The 16,673-nt window shown below is 40.3% G+C and overlaps 1 long non-coding RNA gene across 5 annotated transcripts in view; it reads right to left on the bottom strand.

The window, feature by feature from the left end:
* LOC122237944 overlaps nucleotides 1–16,673 on the bottom strand; it is a 95,182-nt gene that overhangs the window by 55,230 nt on the left and 23,279 nt on the right. For 3 of the 5 annotated variants that reach the window (XR_006216746.1, XR_006216745.1, XR_006216747.1), the window contains exon 3: nucleotides 1,841–2,692. The exons of 1 other annotated variant lie outside the window; for it this stretch is intronic. This is a non-coding gene — a long non-coding RNA (uncharacterized LOC122237944). The remainder of the gene's footprint in view (nucleotides 1–1,840; nucleotides 2,693–16,673) is intronic. One more of the 5 variants, XR_006216748.1, reaches the window with a different exon arrangement.

Below are 16,673 nucleotides of genomic sequence, written 5' to 3'. Positions count from 1 at the left end.
CGTCAGTAGAAGTAAACATGCATAGTTGCAGTAACTCCAAATACTTTATGGTACACTAACAACCCAAGAATTTGGATCTAAGAACATGATTGTTTTCTGTCAAGGAATTTCAAATACATATGCACTTGATTGATTTTTGGTCTCCTGGGAGATAATATGAACAGGTAATCCTTCAGTTGCCATGTTTAATGACTAGCACCAGACTCTCTGCAAGGGCATCCCTCCCATGCCTGGTCAACTTATGATGAGGAGAACTGGAAAGAGGGACTGCCATCTTGATAAACTCACATGGTTGCCTGAATCTAAAATCTCCATACTCCAAGGCACAACTAGCTCTTAAGAGACTCAAGATAGTAGTTTTGCCTTCAACATGCTCCCATCTCATACCTACCTTCGTTCTCATTCTGTTCCTTCCCCACTGAGGCAACCAGGTATCTCAGTCAGCTCAAGCTGCCATAACAAAATACATAGACTGGATGGCTTAACAGGAACTTAATGTCACAGTCTGGAGGCTGGCAACCACAATCAAGGTGCCAGCGGGGTAAATGCATGGTGAGAGCCCTCTCTCCTTGAGTTTCAGACAGCTGCCATGAGCTACATCTTCACATGGCCTTTCCACTGTGCTCATCAGAGAGAGAAAGAGGAGATCTCCTTCTCCTTTTTATAAAGGCACTAATCTTATCATAAATTCCCCACCCTTATGACTTCATCTAACCTACATGCCTCTCAATGGCCACAACTCCAAATACCATCACACTGGAGGTTAAGGCTTCAACATATGAATCAGGGGACACACAAATATATAGTGCATTACATTCCACCCCTAGTCCCTCAAAAGTCGTGTCCTTTTCGCATGCAAAACACATTCATTCCATCTCAATGGCCCCATAAGTCTTAACTCATTCTAGCATCAGCTCCAAAGTCTAAGGTCCAAAGTCTCATTTAAATATTATATCAGGGCACCTACGTGGCTCAGTCAGGTGAGCATCTGACTTCAGCTCAGATCATGATATCATGGTTCATGAGTTTGAGCCCGGCATCAGGCTCTATGCTGACAGCTCAGAGCCTGGAGCCAGCTTCAGATTCTGTGTCTTCCTCTCTCTCTGTCCCTCCCCTGCTTGCACTCTGTCTCTCTAAAATAAACAAACATACATACATACATACATACATACATACATACACACATACATACATAAATAAATATCATCTCAGTTGGGGGCTCCTAGGTGGCTCAATTAGTTAAGCGTCTAACTCTTGATTTCAGCTCAGGTCATGATCTCATGGTTGTGAGATCAAGCCCTGCAATGGGCTCCGTGCTGAGAATGGAGCCTGCTTGGGATTCTGTCCCTTCCTCTCCCTCTGCCCTTCCCTCACTTGTACTCTCTCTCTCTCTCAAAAAAAAAAAACATCTCAATCAGATATGGGTAAAACTTGAGAGATGATTCATCTTGAGACAAAATTCCTTTCTAGCTGTGAACCTGTGAAACCAGACAAGTGATATGCTTCCTAAGTACAATGGTGGGACAGGCATAAAATAGACACTCCTATTCCAAGAAGAAGAAAGAAGAAAGAAGGAAAGGGTGGTGGGTCCTAAGCAACTCCAAAGCCTAGCAAGGCAAATTCCATCAGATCTTAAGACTTGAGAAATCCTCTTTGTTTTGATGCTCTGCCTTCAGAACTGGGGCAGCAGCCGCACTTCCAAGGCTTTACTAGATAGGAATTGCACCCCTAATGTACCCCCAGTGTTTGGGGTTTGGTGGGGCTCCTAAGGTTCCACAGGGCAGCTGTACTCCTGAGACGTGGGTGGGATCTTCCTGGTCCACAAGACAGGCAGCCTTACCCTTTGAAACTGAGGAAGAGACAGCCTGTCTCAGGACCACTGGTGAACATGGCAGTCCTCACAATCTCTTGATCTCCTTCTGGGTCATTCCTTTCTTTCTTTGAACAAAAACACACATTCACAGCCAAACAGGCCTATGGTCTTGTCTTCTAGAATCCAAGAAGTCTGGCTGACTTTCTTCATTTTGTCCCAGCTCTGACCCTTCAGTTCAAACTGGCAGTGTTTCTTCTACAATCCCATAACTTTATTGAGTGATAGTGCATTTATGAGCTTGGTGTTCTCTTTAGAACATGCTTTATCATTTTTTGCAATATGGGCAAGTGAGAATTATCCAAATTCCCGAGTCTGGTTCCTTTCTATGTAACAATTCCTTCTGCAATTCATCCATCTCTTCTCTCATTTTACTCTTCTTTCCTCTCTCTGTTCTCTCATTCTTCAGTCATGGGAATCAAGCCACTCCTTCAACACTTCACTTAGAAATCTCCTCAGTTAAATATCTAATTTCATCCCTCAACAAGTTCTACCTTCCACAAACACTAGAACACAGTTCAGCCAAATCCTTTGCCACTTGATGACAAAGATCACCTTCCCTCTATATTCTAATAACATGTTCCTCATTTTAGTCTGAGACTTCCCAGAATCGCCCCTAATGTCCATATTTCTAGCATGCACCTCAAAACTCTTCCAGCCTCTTCCCATTACCCAGTGTCAAAGTATCTTCCAAGTTTTTAGCTATTTGGAGGCTGAGAAGTTCCAAGATCTACTATTGGCAAGTTGGAGACCCAAGAGAACCAAACGTGTAAGTTCCATTCTGAGTCCAAGTCCAAAGGCTAGAGAAGATTGATGTCCCACCTAAAAGAGAAGCAGAGAAAGAGAATTCTTTCTTACTCAGCCTTTTTATGCTATTCCAGCCTTTGACAGATTGGATGAGGCTCACTCAAAAAATGGAGGACAATCTGTTTACTCAGTCTACTGATTCAAATGTTAACCTCATTCATAAACATCCTCACAGACATGCCTGGGTATAATGTTAAACCAAATATCTGGGCATCTTGGGGCCCAGTCAAGTGGACACATAAAGTTAAGCATCACACCAAGTCAATCCACCTTGACCTGCTTTCTCGTCTTTTCTTCACACGTTTAACTCTAGCTTTACCTGTTTATCACAATTTTCTGGTTTTGTCCAATAATCAGATTCTTCCTAAGATACTGCTTGATTGCCCTAAAAATTACTACTAAGCTATTGATGAGTGCAAATGATTTAACAATTATACTGTCTATTGCATTTAACTTCTCCTTAAGGAAGAAAAAAATTCCTATTGTATTGTGGTAAAATGCATATAGCATAAAATTTACCATTTTAACCATCTTAATATTTTTTTCATGTTTATTTATTTTTGAGAGAAAGAAAAACAGCATGGGCCGAGGAGGGGCAGAGAGAGAGGGAGACACAGAATCTGAAGCAGGCTCCAGGCTCTAAGCTGTCAGTACAGAGCCTGACACGGGCTCCAATTGACAAACCGTGAGATCAAGACCTGAGTCTAAGTCAGATGCTTAACTGAGTCACCCAGGCACCCCACCATTTTAACCATCTTAAAATGTACAATTTAGTGAGATTAAGTACCTTCCCAATGTTGCACAGCCATCACCACTATTTCCAGAACTTTTGCAACACCCCAAAAGTAAACCCCATACCCAATAAGTAAATAGTCACTCCCTACTCCCCAGCCCCCCAGCCCCAGGCAACCACTAATCTGCTAATCTATTCTTGGGTATTTCATATACATGGAATTATACACCATGTGGCTTTCTGCGGGCTTTCCTTCACTTAGCTAAGGAAGAATGTTAGAAGGTGAAATTGGAAAATAGAATATATTTTGTGATATAAACATTTTGAGGTATCTTTAAAAACACATCAACTTTCTATTTAATTATTTTACCAAGGTTTAGGGAACTCATCTGTGACCCATCTCCCCCAGACATTGCCCCAGACATTATGTTATTCTTTCTTTCCATGGAGGTTTGAAGCAGCCAAACACAAGCTAGCATCAGGCCAGTGTGCAGAATGTGAGGACACCTCAGAGGGCTCATTTCACCCCCATCAGAGAGGCCTTCCTTCTCTGCCAGTGACCTGGCAAAACCATGGGAGTCAGAAGGTCATACAGCCCTGGGGGATAAAAGGATGTTTGTCCACTGACACTTGAGGTCTTGATGAAAATAAAAGCAAGCACATCTCTGGCTGCAAAGTAAATTATTCACGGGCTTTATTTAAAAAGAAAGCATTTATATAAAAAAATGGACATCACTTGAATTCCAAAAATCATTTCCAAAAAAAAGAACATTTTAAATCAAATGTGAGTGAAAGAGACTGCATTCACAGTTCACACAGCACAGCTACTGAACTATCAAAGGATCCCAGGTTTGCTGAGATACTGATTTCTACAATGTGGGTGATTTGAAAGGATACACAGCTTTACTGGGAATGTGCTGTGCAGATGGCCAGCCCAGACTACGAGTCTGCTAAGTTTGATGGGAAACGAGCCGTTTGGCAACCCCCCAGTCTAAAGGGTCTGAGAATGGCATGCCAGAAGGCCCTGGGCCGCAGGAGTTGTTCTAAAACCCTAAGCCCCGGAGGCCCCACTTGCGGGTTTCAGCCTGTGTCACAGATTTTATGTGCTGCGAGCTTTCACAGCTTTATTTGGCCTAACCAACGTACCTAAGCAGCATCTTTACTTTCTCAGCTCTTCCTTTTTACTCATCTCCTATTTTTATTAATAACCAGACACAAAGAGGCTACCAATATTTTTAGTCCTGGTTTCTACCCTGTTACTACTTATATTTTTGCCAAGATCAAAGTCTAGATTCATCTTCAAATCAGTTCATGTTGTTTTCCTGCTTCTATTTCAAAATATGGACCACATAGTCTTTATAATCTTATTTCATGATGTCTAGCTTAGACTTAATCATATACACAAGTTTCAGTAGCTCACTAAACCATGTGAGGATAAAGGAAGATGTAGGCCTAGTCTGAGCATGAAAGCTTTTATAGTTTTCTCCTTTTCAGTAGTTTCTGAGGTTTGTAACTGAACAGATTGAACCCTGGTTAAAAGTTCACAATTCCTTTTTAAATAACATCATTTCTTTTTTTATGGGGTCTGTCCGCCTAAAATGATCCCTGAGTTACAACATAGATATTTAGTCGGTTAAGCATCTGACTTTGGCTAAAGTCGTGATCTCGCGGTTCATGGGTTCAAGCCCTGTGTCAGGCTTTGTGCTGATAGCATGGAGCTAGAGCCTGGTTAGAGTTCAGTGTCTCCCTCTCTCTGTCCCTCCTCCAATCATGATCTGTCCCTCTGTCTTTCTCTCTTCCTCTCAAAAATGAATAAACATTTTTTAAAAAGTTAAAAAAAATAAATAAATAAAAAGATATGACTACCTGGGCACCTGGGTGGCTCAATTGCTTAAGTGTCTGACTCTTGATTTCAGTTCAGGTCATGATGTTGTGAGTTCGAGTCCTGTATCAGGCTCTGAGCTGATAGTGTGGAGCCTACTTGGGATTCTCTCTCTCTGTCTCTCTCTCTCCTCTCTCTCTCTCTCTCTCTCTCTGCCCTTCACCCCCCCTTAAAATAAATAAATATACTTAAAAATTTTTTTTAATTCAAAAGACATGACGACAAGGCCAGGTCACTGGATTTTCACAAATATACCTGAATTTATCCACAAAAATAAATATGTGCCCTTCAAATAGGTAGCAACATTCCAAGGATATTGTTATTGTTTAAAATGATTTTAGAACTCCAGTTAGGAACTGCTTTCCTTCACTCACTGAGGGGATTACTTTGAATGTCCCCAATGGTTAAAAAAAAAAAAAAAATCTTTTTCTCATCAGTATAAGTTTCATTTCCAGAAAAAACCAAGTCACTCAATAAGGCAGATGGCAATTGACTGAATAAACTGCTTTAGCCTAAATAAAAAGTGACTAAAATAGAAGACTAGCTTTTTCTTTAATATGATTCCTTACATTATTTTCAACAGTAATTTGAAAAAGGGTTCATCAAACAATAGAATGATAGCAGTATGGTGAAAGAAGTGTCTAGACCTCCAAAGCAACTCCACTGAAAAGGAGGACTTTCAATTGAATATATGGAGGGTTTTATTATTATTCTTTTAATGTTTATTTATTTTAAGAGAGAGAGATTGCAAACCGGGAGGGGCAGACAGAGAGAGAGACAGAAGATCTGAACCAGGCTCTGCACTGACAGCAGACAGCCCAATGAGGGGTTCGAACTCATAAACAGCAAGATCACGATCATAAGCCAAAGCCAGATGCTTAGCTGACTGAGCCACCCAGGCGCCCTGGAGGGTTTTATTTTTAAGAAAAATAGGCTAGCCTTGTTTCATTTTCACAGAAACACCATATTATTGGTGACTGGATAAGAGAGTTGGCTGTTTTTCAGCTTACTACAGGATATAATTTAACAATTCAATCTTTGCAGTGAACAAGATACAAAACCTGAAATACCTTCATTGAACCATGCTTTAGATATCTTCCAAACCAAAACGTTCATATGGATATACAATCTGGAAGTCAATAGATACACTCTGTGCAACCAATAAACATATTGAATGTACATATGAATATTAACAAAATATTAAAAGTTAGTTCTACCCTCTAGAATTTATACTTTTGGTTTCAAAGCCTTGTTTCCAAAGCTAATTTCATTAAGCATGTTTGTTTGTGACTGGGTTGCAAGAACAGCATATATCAGAATGTCAGGCACTGTACAAATCGATTTAAACAAGTTTTGTATTTCACCCACATAGAGATATTTAATATAAATAAACCTGTGTTTATTTTTGTATTTTTTTTAATTTTTTTTAACGTTTATTTATTTTTGAGACAGAGAGAGACAGAGCATGAACGGGGGAGGGTCAGAGAGAGAGGGAGACACAGAATCGGAAACAGGCTCCAGGCTCTGAGCTGTCAGCACAGTGCCCGATGCGGGGCTCGAACTCACGGACCGCGAGATCATGACCTGAGCCGAAGTCCGCGCTTAACGACTGAACCACCCAGGCACCCCTATTTTTGTATTCTTATTGATGATGAAAGGAAAAGGGAAATTACTGCACGCCGGGCACCTATTATACACAAGGATTGAACATGTTACGAATTTAATCCTCTCCACATCTCTGAGCTAAATACTTTTATCCAGATTTATAGATAAAGAAACCAAGTCTTAGGGAATTTAAACAGCAGAACACTGGCACATCACTGGCAAGTGGGAAAAACACACTCAGAATTAGCTGACCATGGTCAGAGAAAGAAGTCAAAGGTCACAGCCATTTCCCCCCACCCCCCAAAAAACTGATGTTATCATTCCCCATCATCTTTTTTTCACTAATCTCAATAATTCTTTTGTCATACTTTTCTGCAAACTGAAATAGCGCAATTACCTCCTAATCTGGGAAAATAAAATGTTCTATGAATTTTTATCATGTTATTTATACAAGGAGCCTTTGGAAACCAGTTAAGTGCTTGAACCAGTTAAGTGTTTGGGTGGGACATACAAAAACAAAGCAAGCTAAATAAAGAATTGTTGAAGCAAATGAAGCAAATAAAGCAAAGGAAAAAAAATCATGATCCTTAGTTCAAAAACACTAGCAGCCTTAATCATCTATAGGGGTAATAGTTTAAACATTTAACTTATGAAAAGGATAAAGAGCAGATCCTTCAAATAAAATGTAAAAGGAAATTGAGAATCAACATCAGGATGTTTCATTTGACCTTAGAGACATATTTTACTGGTGACTCTTTTAAGAGTGTTTCTGATTTGTTGTTGTTATTGTCAATCGCCTCGATTTTCTAGCTTATCTCCCAGTTTATTTTGCCTCATATAGTTTGTTCATTTTTGCCTTTTATTTTCTTGTTCAACCCCTATTGACTGACAATTTGAAAGGAAAGAAACTAAAATAAAGCACCTGGTTTGAGTAATAAATTTTTGTAATTACCCTGATGGATAACAATCCATTTCCAAAATAAATGTAAGCTCCATAATTTACTAATGTTTTGTGAGGGTCTTACCTTATTTCTGCAGGGTTTCATACTCATTGTCATCTGTCTTTACCATTCATCACCCAAACTAACACTAACTACCAAGCTCCTAGAAGGGGTTAAACCTGAAGTGGCTGATGTTTTGACAGTGATATGCTAAAGGAAGGAAGGAAGGAAGGAAGGAAGGAAGGAAGGAAGGAAGGAAGGAAGGAAGAAAGAGAAAGAGAGAAAGAAAGAAAGAAAAATTGTCTTATTCAGAAATTTAGCCTGGTGAATATTTTATCTGAGGAGTTCTCAAAATCTCAAAATTACTTGCCCAATGCTGGTGTTTTTGGTTTGTTTTCTATAAGCCTCTGTCTGGCTTCATGCTTAAAAGGATATTCAGAAACTTGTGTGCATTGCTCATCTTAAATTGACATCTTATGAAGCTGAGCTGAGTACAAAATTTTCTTTCACTTCAAAGGACATACCACAGGGTACAGAGAAAGAAGGGTTGGGTCCTTCCAGCCAAACATTGCCCTCTGGCACTCACACTCAACTCCCCCGGGATGGAAGAGGGCAAACTCTGGCCCCAGTAGCCCTAGGTAACATTTCCCACAACCCTGACTCATAAATATTGACGTTTGGGAAAAACAAGCACAGAAAAGAAAAAAGAGCTCTACCTCCTCCCCAAAAAAAGTTGTTTTCAAGTTGAAATGTTCATATATTTTCTAAAGCTTGATTAATATCAAAGATACTGATATAATTTTTAAAAATACCTCATCTTAACATCTTAAAATATAGTTTCATCCATCAACAACTAAAGAACATAGGAAACAAAATTTTTAACAGCGTTTTAGAATTTATTTTTCCATCAGGAAAATAGTTTATCAGGACTGGGTCGATGCAATTTTTCTAAAAGTAACTATAACAATGTTCTCAGAGAACATCTTTTCTGCTGAATACCAATTTTTAAATCATAGTGAATTTAAAATTCTTTATTTTCAGCAAGATCTTTTTTTTTTCCTTTTAAATATTTGTCTCCACCTCTCTGTGCTTCAAAAAACGGAAATACTATAGTTAACTAAGACCTCTGAGAATTCTTCACAGACCCTAGGCCTGTTTGTTTCCATTGTGGAACTACAGCGCAACCTGGTGGTGTATGTGTGTAAATGGCCAAAATTACAAACCAAAAGAGAGAATGCCTAGTGTTTAGCTTTTAGAAAATAAAGTATTGGGGAAAAGAATGTGGAATGGCTCTCTTAAATCATAATTGTGGATAGATGTCCTTATAGTTTCTAAAATAATATACCGTAATAATGGTTACTGATGAGTCACTGACATAAATTGACACAATTTTGTTTTAATTTTTTTTTATGTTTATTTATTTCTGAGACAGAGAGAGACAGAGCATGAGAGGGGGAGGGGCAGAGAGAGAGGGAGGCCCAGAATCGGAAGCAGGCTCCAGGCTCGGAGCTGTCAGCACAGAGCCCCACGCGGGGCTCGAACTCACAAACTGTGAGATCATGACCTGAGCCAAAGTCGGTCACTCAACCGACTGAGCCACCCAGGCGCCCCGACACAATTTTTAACATTCATATTTTTTCACAATAATCTCCCTTTTTATGACTTTTCAAATTTTCTGAACACTGTTTCAAATGCATTTAAGGGGAAAAATATCTTTAATAAGTGGCAAAGTAAACTAATATTTTACCAGCCCTGGGAGGATTCTTTTCTGCTTTGTGCCACAAGTACAGTAAGCACCATCAAAAGACCAAAATAGAAAGATGCACTTGTCATAAGATTTTTCCCGAGCTGTCAAATTTTAGCTAACAAGTTAATTAGGCTCATTTCCATTCTTAAAAAAGACATGTGTTTTTTATATTTTTCCCCTAAAAGCAAAGACAATTTTATATGCCTTTCTTTAACAGCTAACAATACCATTGATGCAAAACCTTGTAGACAAAATGGTGATTCACAGTAACTATAATAGTTTATTATGTGTTCTTAGGACTTTACATCCAATCTCTTATCTAATCCTTTCAACAACTCTATCGAATTAAGATCAGTCTCACCCTCTTACAGAGTATTAACACTAAGGCTTAGGGAGATAAAATAACTTATTCAAGGTCACTCAGCTAATGAGTGACAGAAGGGACTGAACTCTTCAAAGCCCATATTCAGGCTTTGGCACATAGAAGGCCCTCAATAAATGTTGATTGACTCAGTGAATATATGTACCTGTTGCAGGATAGGAAAAGTTAGCCTGGACTAAATCCAGTCTTTTGACTCTCCATCCAGTAATTTTTCCAGTAAAGTTTAGACATACTTCGACTTTTCTCTTGCATCTACATGTAATTATACTCTTCTGAGCCTGCAAAGTGCCTTCTATTTTCCAGAAAAACACAAAGAAGCAATACGAGGCCAGAGTCACCTGAGTCTCACATCTAAGCTGTTTTATTCATGAGGTACTAACAGAATCTTTATAATTTTTGTGCCATAGATCCCTTTGGAAGTCCAGTGAGGCTCCTGGGACCCGTCCCAAAATAATCTTAATAAATATATTAAAAGGGAAATCAACAGTTTAAAATAATATTTTCAGGGGCACAGGGGTGGCTCAGTCAGTTGAGCATCTGACTTCGGCTCAGGTCATGATCTCATGGTTTGTGAGTTCAAGCTCCACATTAGGCTCTGTTGTGACAGCCTGTCAGTGCAGAGATCAGATCCTCTGTCCCCCTCTCTCTGCCACTCCCCTGCTTGCACTCTCCCAAAAATAAATAAATAGTTTAAAAATTAAAATAAAATGTTTTCAAATATTTTTTTAAAAACTAATTTGTAATATATGTACTCATGAATCCATTCAATAATGAAAATAGCACTAGTGGCAGATTTAATAACTACCTTATTGATATAAATGGTATTTTGAGGTATCTGTAACTACTGTAATAAATTAATCATCTGTGACTTCTATTGGTAAGAGAGATATTGTTATATTAATAAGATATCTGGTAAAGGGCTAGTATCCAAAATCTATAGAGAATTTAGCAAACTCAACACCCAAAAAACAAATAGTCCAGTTAACACATGGGCAGAAGACATGAATAGATACTTTTCCAAAGAAGGCATCCAGGTGACTAACAGGCATATGAAAAGATCCTCAACATCACTCATCATCAGGAAATATGAATCAAAACCATGATGAGATACCACCTCACATATGTCAGAATGGCTAAATTTAACAACAGGTGTTGGGGAGGATGTGGAGAAAGAGGAACCCTCTTGAACTGTTGGTGGGAATGAAAACTGGTGCAGCCACTCTGGAGAACAGTATGGAGGTTCCTCAAAAAGTTAAAAATAGAACTACCATAGGATCCAGCAGTTGTACTATGAGGTATTTACCCAAAGGATACAAAAACACAGACTCGAAGGACTACATGAACCCCAATGTTTATAGCAGCATTATCAACTATAGCCAAGCTATGGAGAGAGCCCTAATGTCCATTGACTGATGAATGGATAAAGAAGTTGTAGTATATATATACAATGGAGTATTACTCAGCAATCAAAAAGAATGAAATCTTGACATTTGCAAAGACATGGATGGAGCTAGAGTGTATTATGCTAAGTGAAATAGTCAGAGAAAGACAAATGCCATATGATTTCACTAATATGTGGAATTTAAGAAACAAAACAGATAGGGCAACTGGGTGGCTCTGTTGGTTAAGCCTCTGACTCTTGGTTTCAGCTTAGGTCATGATCTCACAATTTTGTGGGTTCCAGGCCAGCATTGGGCTCTGTGCTGACAGTGTGGAACCTCATTGGTATTCTCTCTCTCCCTCTCTCTCTCTCTGCCCCTCCCCTGCTCACACTGTCTGTCTCTCTCAAAAATAGGTAAACTTAAAGAAAAATAGATGAACATATGGGGGGGGGAGGGAAAGAAACCATGAGAGACTCTTTTTAAATTATTTTAAAAAGTTTATTTATTTATTTTTGAGAGAGAACATGTGTGTGTGCACGAGTGGGGGAGGAGCAGAGAGGGGGGGAGAGAGGGGGGAGAGAGAGAGAGAGAGAGAGAGAGAGAGAGAGAGAGAGAGAGAGAGAATCCCAAGCAGGCTCCACACTGACAGCAGGGAGTCCTACGCAGGATGCAAACTCACAAACCCAGGACTGAATCATGACCTGAGCCAAAATCAGGAGTCAGACCGACAGAGACACCCAGGTGCCTGAAATCAATCTAATCTTAAGAGTTACCTGTAGGGGTGCCTCGCCTGGGTGGCTCAGTCAGTTAAGCGTCCAACTTCGGCTCAGGTCATGATTCCCCGGTTCATGGGTTCAAGTCCCTGGAGCCTGCTTTGGATTGTGGGTCTCCTCCTCTGCCTGCTCCTCCCCCACTCACTCTGTGTGTGTGTCTCTCTCTCTAAAAAATAAATTAAAAAAAAACACTTAAAAATTAAAAAGAAAAGAATTACCTGTAGACAAGTCTTTTCAAAAACTAAATTATAAAACAATTCTTAAATTTCAAAAATTCAGTACATATACTTATTTACATTTATATATATTCTCTTGATTACTATGTGAGATATGTACTTTACTATGAATGGTCTGAGGCGAGTCTCCAAAAATAAGCATGCCTGGGTTCTGGGAAGGTATTAAAATACCCTTGCCTTAATCTCATGACATTAATCAGTAAATAGTTATTGACTGCCGATAATAATAATTGCATTTGATTAGCAAATATTTGTTGAACAGCTACTATGTACCACATACTCTTCTGGAAGTGTTAGGAAATTAGTAAAAAAAAAAAATGAATAATTTTGTATCATTTGTGTAGCACTTTATAATCTTCGAAGCAGGTCTATATACATCCTTCATTCAAGCTTAATTACAACACTGAGAGAGAGGTAAACAAAGTATGGAGACTTATTCATTAATTCTTTATTTCCACAATAAATGCTACTCCAAACACATGGTGGATACTCAATAAATGCAGACACTGTGTGCTCTGTTCTTATTCCTTAAGCCCCTGAATTAGAGCACTCAATTAAATTTGAATTTCAGATAAACAACAAGCTATTTAATATAAATTTGTCCCATGCAATATTGTCACATACACTGTATTCATTTAGTGGGGCAACCATAACAAAGTACTACAGACTGGGTGACTTAAAAAACAGAAATTTATTTTCTCAGAGTTCTGGAGGCTAGAAGTCCAAGATCAAAGTGTCAGTAAAGTGGGTCTCTTCTGAATCCTCTCCTTGGCTTGCAGATGCCTGTTTTCTTATGGTGTCCTCACAGGGTCTTCCCTCTATACCTGCCTGTATCCTAATCTCCTCTTCTTATAAGACACCAAGCATATTAGATTAGGAGGCCCATCCTAGTAACCTCATTTTCTCTTAATTGCCTGTTTAAAGGCTCTATCTCCAAACACTGTTGCAATCTGAGGTACTAAGGGTTAGGATTTCAACATACAAATTTTGGGGGCACATAAGTTAGCCCATAACACAGACTAAAACATTCTCAATTATTTATCTGAAATTGAAATTTGGGCATCCTGTATTTTTATTTGCTAAATCTGGCAAACCTACCTTGTAATTCTCTGGATTTCTCTGCCTCAGAGCTCTCTCCACTGCCGAAACTCAACCATGGGTAGAAACAGGCCAGAAGTGTAGGGAAGTTAAGCATAGTGTGAGCTGCCAGGAATCACCAGCTTCCTCTCTCTCTCTCTCTCTCTCTCCCTCTCTCTCAGAGATAATTCTGAGCTACAAAGTCTCCCAGAGGTTCTCAGTAGGTTAGCGTCCCAGCTGCCCATTAACACACTGCACTGGCTTCCTTCCCTTCTCTAACTCTCCTTCTCTGAGAAGTAAGGGAGATGATTCATTTTCAGAAATACCAAATAAAAGCTGTGCTGTCTAGTGGTTTACAACATATTGGAAATGTGTACAAACCCTCACCCCCCCCACCCAACACACACACACACACACACACACACACACACACACACACAATGGAGTCCCAAACGCTTAGACACTTCACTTCCTGGTTTTTCCCCCTATCACTTTCCCAGGCTTATTTTCCTGGGCTTTGCAATGAGCATGTGCCAAAGAACAAAGGAGAGACTGAAAATCTGTCACCTCAAGAAATGTACATTTGTTCCACTCAGACTACTTTTTACCTTACATGGGCATCGACGATATCCCGGAAAGTCTGTAACCTCTGTAGTTACAGCCAATGAGGAATCAGAAGAGGGACTTTCACACGAGGAGATAAACTGACTAACTGCCTCCAGTGTGCCTGTCCATCAGACACCTGCTCTCGCGCTTCACTGCGCTCTGAGTCTCTGAGCCCCTCCTTTGACTGGGTCAGTGGGCTCACTTCTCAAACCTTCCCACTCCCCTTCTTCACTTCCTGGAGTCATCTCCCAAAGAAATCTTCATATTTACATCTTTGTCTCAGCATCTGCTTCTGAGAGAACTCAACCAAAATGCTTATTGAACTAAATCCTCATTTTCAGATGAGAACTTTGGGGAGGATAGCAGATGTTGACGAGCATGGGGACGGATAATGCTGGGCCTTCTTTCCTTTATTTAGCACTGCCTCAAGTACCAATCATTAAAGTCCTGTCCTGTACCAGGCCCTGGGAGAGTCCCTTTACAGTAGCTCAGTTAATCCTTTCAACTACTCTGCATGGTAGCTACCTATTGTCAAATTGCAAATGGGGAAGTGGATGCTCAGAGAGATTTTCTGAAGTCGCATGGCCATGGCGACTGTCTTTTCCTTTGCTTAAGTGAGTTGAGAATACATACGATCTACATTTGAATAGCTAACTGCAAACACAAGACAGTGGGTGGAAGTGTATGACAGGTAGCTCAGAGAGGAAGTCCTACCGGAGTCCAAAGAGGGATGAGGGTGAACAGCAGGGAAATCTTCACACAGGAGATGGGACCTGGGCTGCGTCTTAGCACATAGGTTAGCTTCAGCTGTGAGAGGAAGGGTAGGGAGAGCGTTCTGGGGTGGATGGGCTCAGTGCAGAAGCAGCACTGGGCAGGTGTGCTGTGACTGTAAACACACGGATGGCCTGAGGATATAGGATATAGGGGACAAGGCCTTATTGTAGAGGCCTGGGAATGCCAGGTAAGAAATACGGAGTTCTTCTAAAGGCTTACATGGAGCAAATGAAGGTCGTTACAAGAAGAAAATTGACATGATCAAAAGAAGATTTTATCATGTCATCTGGGAGTAGCAGGCAGGCTAGCTTGAAACAGAAAGACTATCTAGTAGACCCCTGACAGTTCATGCCTATGATAATAAAGACCTAAATAAGAATAATAAACAGGAAGGTACAGACAGCGCTACAAGGAAGGAATTATCAAATCTGAGTCATGGAAGGGTCAGGGAGAAAAAGAATAAAAAAAATTCCTTTACTGCACCAGGGTATGGGGGAAATGGCACCTGAACAAGAAACTGGGAAGTTGGGTATAAGAGGATAAGCAAACCAGCTCACTCAGGGTATGATCATTTCTCTAAAAAATTATACTCTAAGATTTTCTGAATGATCTGGAATTTTGACTATGTCCCCAGCTACACAAAAGTAACTCAAACCTATGGGTGAGGCACTTATCTCTTCTCTATCCTCCCTATTCCACCCATGACCTTGCCTAGCACCTAAGACCACAATCAGTTAGTTGTTAACTGTAGAGGACATCTGTTGTTTCTGTTTGCCCAATATCACTCCACCCCCCTCCCCATTCATCTGGTAATGGCATTTGTCTTCCCACTAAAAGACTCATTCCATGCTGTACAGGAGGGCCTGAATGCTGCCCCCCACCCCCGACCCCTACCTCACTCCACCTCACCCAACCCCACCCACCCCTAGCCCAGCTACAAAAACAAGCACATAGCCCAGACCTGGCCAATTAGACCACCCTGTACCCACTCCACAGCACAGGTTCAGGAACAGGCATGTGGCTGGAGCCAAGCCAATCATTAATTATAATTGTTATTAAGAAATAATAAGGAATTAGGGCACCTCGGTGGCTCTGTTAAGTGGTCGACTCTTGATTTCAGTTCAGGTCATGATCTCAGGGTTGTGAGATTGAGCAAGGCATAGAGACTGCTTGTGATTCTTTCTCTGTCTGTCTGTCTGTCTGTCCGCCTCTCTCTCTCTCTCTGTCCTCCCCTGTGCCCTTTTGCTCTCTCTCGCTGAAAGAAAGAAAGAAAGAAAAAAAAAAGAAAGAAAGAAAGAAAGAAAGAAAGAAAGAAAGAAAGAAAGAAAGAGGGAGAGAGAGAAAGAAAGAAAGAAAGAAAGAGAGAAAGAAAGAATGAAAGAAAGAAAGAAAGAAGGAAAGAAAAGAAAATACTTCTTTCTGCTACAATTAAGGTCCATAGTAGGAGTTCAGGGTTAAAAATTAAGGGTTAAAGATCAAAGGATGAGAGGAGGTCTAGGAAAGAGATAAGAGAAGCAGAGTCTCGGGGCGCCTGGGTGGCGCAGTCGGTTAAGCGTCCGGCTTCAGCCAGGTCACGATCTCACGGTCCGTGAGTTTGAGCCCCGCGTCGGGCTCTGGGCTGATGGCTCGGAGCCTGGAGCCTGTTTCCGATTCTGTGTCTCCCTCTCTCTCTGTGCCTCCCCCGTTCATGCTCTGTCTCTCTCTGTCCCAAAAATAAAATAAATGTTGAAAAAAAAAAAAAATTTTTAAAAAAGAGAAGCAGAGTCTCAGCAAAATTGTTTGGGCCCTGGGTCCAGCCATATCTGAAGTTAGCTGAACTTCTGAACTTTCCAACTACATCAACAAATTCTCTTTTTTT

Source organism: Panthera tigris, chromosome B1 (assembly GCF_018350195.1).
Source record: "Panthera tigris isolate Pti1 chromosome B1, P.tigris_Pti1_mat1.1, whole genome shotgun sequence".
NCBI classification, from domain to species: Eukaryota; Metazoa; Chordata; class Mammalia; order Carnivora; family Felidae; genus Panthera; species Panthera tigris.
This window is presented reverse-complemented; position numbering and strand designations above follow the sequence as displayed.